General features: G+C 38.0%; 1 pseudogene across 1 annotated transcript; it reads right to left on the minus strand.

Annotated features, from left to right (window-relative positions):
• Positions 1-473: 473 nt before the first annotated feature.
• LOC306651581 (small ribosomal subunit protein uS2-like) lies at positions 474-5,979 on the minus strand (annotated as a pseudogene). The gene is made up of 2 exons: positions 5,099-5,979; positions 474-555 (listed from the first exon to the last, which is right to left on the minus strand). The product of its transcript is annotated as a small ribosomal subunit protein uS2-like (transcript).
• Positions 5,980-6,188: the final 209 nt, after the last annotated feature.

Genomic DNA, 6,188 nt, shown 5'->3' on the forward strand with positions numbered 1-6,188 from the left:
GGACTGCTAGGACATAGAACATTTAGTTTATTATAATAGGGAAAACCTACAACTTTAAATGATTTTCCCTCCAATTCAGATAGGCATGTGTTGTACTACCAGTACAGAGAACATTTTAAGAATAGTGGGTCCCATGAATCTTCCTCATAAAAAAAGAATGACATGTTATTAATTCTCCTTCTGTCTTCTCTTATTAAATTCTGTACATCTCACAAATAAAAAAATTAATGAGATTAATTGTCCTTACCTGCTTCTGAATGTGATCCTTTTAGTAGAGAATAAGGCAGAGATGATATACTATTCATCTTTCATGCCCACCAAATACTGCACCAACAGTAAGCCATCTGTCATATATGTTGAATGTATACATGAAATACCACTGTAGCTTTTGTCTTTACAGTTTTAAAAAATATGCTTTGGTACATTTTTTAATTTACTTTCATGTAATTTCATTCCATTAAGCCTGCACATATCTAAAAAGCAGAAGAAAGCATATCTGCTATCAGTGCGTCTTTGTAAATACGATGTAGTGACCCCCACATCCCTACTTGATGCCTATAAACAGAAGATTAAAGAAGAGAACATGGAGAAAAGAGCATTTCTGTTTGGATAATAATATTATGACATCTTTTATTTTTCTTACTAAAATGTCCTTTGATACCATTCTAATATGATTTTTGTGAGAGTAAAAGCTATGAAGAAAAATCAATGATTGTGAGCTCTTTGGAATATTAAAAAAAAAAACTTTAATAAACTGACACACTTGGAAAGAGAATTAAGAGTCTCTTCCAAGAAGAAAGCAAATGTCCAGACTTGAGTGCCAAAGGTGATGGTGGAGCCATTGTACTAAATAGCAGAAACCTATGAAGCTGTTTTCGTGTAGTTCCTAGATATGATTAAAGGAATAAGTAGATTGAATGTGGACAAGGTGAGCTGTTTTCTGGGTCAGAAGTCTCTTTCTAGAGAGCAAAGATCTTGCCACAATATCAGTATTATACTTCTACCTACAGGGACAAAATTTGTGAGTTCATACAATATATTGGATCTTTAAGTAGGCTTTGGAATTTAACTGTTTGGTTTGGAGTGCTTTTTATTTCATTTCCTGACTGTGCCACTTTATGTACATAACTTAATTTTTCTGAGCCCTATTTTCTCCATATGTAAAAAGGAGATAATCATTAACACTACTCTGACAAATCATTGTAAGGATTCAGTGAGACAATGTAAGTTAAGTGCATCGAACAGAGCTTGGTACATTTTAATAGTAAGGAGGCAAGAAGAAAGCTAATTTTGGAGATGGCAGTGACAATAAGAGCTGTGATGTCTAACACCTGAGAGTCATGGTTGACTTTGGGAAGTGATGACCTAAGAGACTGGCCAAAAGGAATCCCTTCAACATTGGCAGGGAACCTCAAAGAATACTCACACACCACATGATTCTGTCCTGAGCTATTCACAAATTAGTTTATGTTGGAGCTAAATTCACTCTAGTTTCTATGTGAAGAGCTCTAGGCCCTTCAGTGGATCCTTATGGGAATCTGGCTTCAAATTCCATATGCTGCTTGATCAAATTTAGAATATGTTCTAATTTGTGATCTAGTAAAGGGGGTATGCTGGCTATGGAAATGTACTGCAATAGCTGTCCATATTCTCATGACAGGGACGTTACCACTGGGGAAAGACTTGGAGAGATCAAGTCCCAATGTATCCCAAGGAAATTTTCAAGTAACCCATTACTACATTAGTCAACAGTGTCTTCCCTGGCATAGCCTTTCTGAGCAGCTCCTATCTGGGTCAATTATTCACTACTCCTTCCCAATCACAAGTGAATTCCCTGCTAGTATTCACTCTTAGAGCACTCTAGATATGTCTTTCATAAACATTGCCATAATGTGTAATACTATATTTATTAGTTTTAAATGTTTAACTTCTTTTTTCATCACTACAAAGTACTTTCATAAAAGTGGTCTCTCTTATTCACAGTCATATCCCCAGTGAATAACACAGTTCATGGTACAAAATAGAATCTCAATAATTAAATGAAGGATAGATGAATATTTGACCTGGAGCAGAAGAGACTGGGATGTGGCCTCTGTATTTAGTCCTCTGAAGGGTTGTCATTGGCAAGGGAAGTAGTCAGGGATTGGATGGTCACAGGAGGCAGTGTAGATGTGGTGGGTTTAATGCTTTCATATATTGAGCTAAAATTGTTAATATTCCACAAAACTAGATATACTAGCATAAGAGTTGGGAGATATGCAGAATAAAGTAATTCAATACAGACAGCCAGTAGCAAGGAGGATGTAAAATAGAACAAATCAATGGATGAAACATTCATACACTGCTGGTACAAATATAAGTTGCACAACCTCTCTAGAAGGTAACTTGGCAATATCTATCAAAATTACAAATGTTTAGACCCTTCACCACACAGTATTCTTAAATATGTGAAATAGTATATACACAAGGTTATCTATTAAAGAAATATTTTAACTAACATGGAGACAATGTAAATGCCATCAGTAAGAGGTTAGCAAAATTATGGTGCATTCATACAGCAAATGTACTAATATGTACTTCTATGTAGTAATGATATGGAATTATGTCCAGAATATATCACTCTCGTGTTAATTTTATAAATGAGGCAGGGTGCAGAATAGTATGTAGAGTCCATTAATTATACTTAAAATGGGAAACGTGTGTTAATATATGTATGAACATAATTGTTTATGTACACATAAGTATCTCTGGAAGAATATGGAAAAAACTAATAATACCTGTGCTTCCTAGGGAGCACAGTTCATGAGTAATAAAGGTAGGAGATAGAAGACTTTTCAATATACTACACAAATTTTTAAATATCTGTGTATGCATACTGTAATTAGTTGATTAGTTTAAAGAAAACATTGGCCTAATTTCTGCTTTCAGAAAGGTGGAGTAAAATATCTTTCTTATTGCCCCACTAAGTACAGCTAAACCTCTGAATATTACATTAAAAAAATTAGATGATCCTGAAAGGTGAAGAGAAGCCAGACCAGCTAGGGACCTTAGGCCCAAGGAATAGCAAAGTAATGATTTCCCTGGTTTCATCTTGATTGCATATATTCAATACATGAAACCAAAGAAGCTGGCAACCCAGAAATATCAAAGGGAGAATTTTAAAAGCCCAAATAAAATCCTGTTCTCTCCAGGCAATGAACTAGTTAAGGAGAAATCTAAGAGTAAAACTTTGAGACAATAACTCTGTCAGACAAACATCACAAAAACAATCTTAATTTCACCCACACTCCTGCTAGCAAGGGATGAGTAATACCATAACTATCCCTTCTCTCTCCAGATAATAACAAGATAAACCAACTCCTCTACCATGCCCAGAAAGGTTAAGGGAAGAGCTGAGGTCCTCTTTCCTGTGAGAATATTATAGGACACCACTGTCTCTATAGTGTCAGTGGAAATCATTTGAGAATCCTTTTTTCTACCTCTGTCCAACACTAAAAAAGTGAATTCCTCATCAGGTAGCAACAAAAGCCAAGAGAAGAACCTGAAATTCCAGCTAAGCTTGGCAACAGCAAAGTGACATCACTTTTCTTACACTAGACATTGTTCAGGAGACTAACAATTGTTTGTTTGTTTTGGTATCAGATATTGTACCCAGGGGTGCTCAACCACTGAGCCACATCCCAAGTCCTTTTTTAAAAATTTTTATTTGTTCTTTTTAGTTCTACATGACTGTAGAATGTATTTTGACATATCAAACATACATGGAGTATAACTTCCCATATTTGTCATTGTACATATGTGGAATTACCCTGGTTATATATACATGTATGAACATAGGAAAGTTATATCCCATTCATTTTACTGTATTTCCTATACCCCACCCCTTCCCATCCCTTCATTCCCCTTTGTCTAATCCAGTGAATTTCTACTCATCCATCCCTCCTTCTCCTGCTCCCTTTGTGGGTTAGCCTCTGCATATCAGAGAGAACATTTGACCTTTGGTATTTTAGGATTGGTTTATTTCACTTAGCATGATAGTCTCCAGTTCCATCCATTTACTGCCAAATGCCAAAATTTCATTCTTCTTTATGGCTGAGTAATATTCTATTGTGTATATACACCACATTTTCTTTATCCATTCATCTGTGAAGGACACCTAGGTTGGTTCCATAGCTTAGCTATTGTGAATTGAGCTGCTATGAATATTGATGTGGCCACATCTCTGTAGTATGCTGATTTTAATTCCTTTGGGTATATGCTGAGGAGTGGGATAACTTTGCAACTGTGGAAAAGCTATGTAGATGTCCTAGTTTCTGTAACTTTCCTGAATACAAAGAGTAATGGTTGCATAGTCTTTAGCCTGATGAGACATATATAAATAAAGATTGCTTGTGTAACTCTTTAGATCTGAATTTCCATCAGAGTGCAGAGCTCCACCTGGTTCCAGCTTAATCTTCAAAATCTATGTTTGTGAGCATTTATTTTTCTAATCCTCCTTTGCCCCTCACCAGAACTGTGAGTTTGGCCATAATGGTCGCAGCATCCATTCATTTGTTGAAGGGCATCTAGGTTGGTTCCACAATCTGCTATGGTGAATTGAGCAGCTATAAACATTGATGTGGCTGCATCACTGTAGTATGCTGATTTTAAGTCCTTTGGATATAGGCCAAGGAGTGGGATAGCTGGGTCAAATTATGGTTACATTCTTATTTTTTGAGATATCTCCATACTGCTTTCCAAAGTGGCTGTACCTATTTTGCAATCCCACCAGCAATGTTTGAGTGTACCCTTTTCCCCACATCCTCACCAAAACTTGCTATTACTTGTATTCTTGATAATTGCTATTCTGACTGGATTGAGATGAAATTTCAGTGTAGTTTTAATTTGCATTTCTCTAATTGCTGGAGATGTTGAACATTTTTCACATATTTGTTGACCATTGGTGTTTTTACTTTTAGGAAGTGTCTGTTTAGTTCCTTCACCCATTTATTGATTGCATTATTTGTTTTGAATATTCTTCTTTTTAAGAAACTGGTTTTTATTTTCCATAACTTTATTTCCATTTTGCTTATCAAGTGTCTGCAGAACAGCTCCAGACCATTCTGTGGTTGTTCCTACCCATTCAGTAGCCTGGCAGTGGGAGCTGCAGACCAGTCTTCAGGGGCTGGCTGGGCACTCCAGTCTTCAGTAGGGAACTGCTGGATAGGCACAGAGGGCACCTGCACACCTTCAGACCAGTCTTCAACTCCAGGTTGAGTAGCAGTGAACTCAGGAGCTGGAGCAGTTCATTCACCCTGAAATTCCTCCTTGGTCACAGCTTTTTCAGCAGCAGCCTGCTCTTCCTTTTCAATCTCTTCAGGATCTCTGTAGAAGTAGAGATCAGGCATGACCTCCCACAGGTGTTCACGGGAAATGGTGCCATGCATGCGCAGAACTTCTCGGGCCAGCATCCATCACATCAGACCCTCAGAATGAGCTCCCTTATTGTTGCATGGAATGGCAATGTCCACATAGTGCAGAGGAGAGTCTGTATTACACAGAGCAATGGTGGGCAGATTAACATAAGATGCTTCTGTAAGAGGCGGGTGGTCAGCCCTGGGATCAGTAGCCACCAGAAGATGTGGCTCCGGGAAGGCTGCCTGGATATGGTTAGTGAAGGTTCCAGGAGTGAAGCAGCCAGCAATAGGAGTGGCTCCGGTGGCAGCAGTAAACTTCAGCACAGCCCACTGGCCAGTGTTCCTAGAGGATATGACATTGACATTGGCAGGGTTTTCTATGGCAGCAATGGCATAAGGCTGCCAGAAGAAGCTTCTCCCAGGTTCTCTTCAGATTTATGATGTAGATGCCATCACTTTTCCTTTTGTAGACATATTGTTCCATCTGGAAATCAAGGTTGGTGCCACCTAAGTGGATTTTTGCTGCATGGAATTTGAGGGCATCCTCTTCCTTCATTTGAAGGACATCAAGGACTCTGGACATTGTGACAGTTTCCCTTTAAGTTACAATTGGAATCAAGAACAACTCCATATGGACCTCTCCCTGGGTAGAGCGGAAAGCTGTTTTGAATATTCTTAACAATCTGAGGGAACATATCTGCTTGGTGTAGAAGAGACCATGGATAAGTATTAGGAAAGAAGATTAGAGTAGAAATCTTGACCACCCATACCCCATTATAGGAGAAATAACTT

The sequence above is a fragment of the Sciurus vulgaris genome (assembly GCF_902686455.1).
Source record: "Sciurus vulgaris genome assembly, chromosome: X".
NCBI lineage: Eukaryota > Metazoa > Chordata > Mammalia > Rodentia > Sciuridae > Sciurus > Sciurus vulgaris.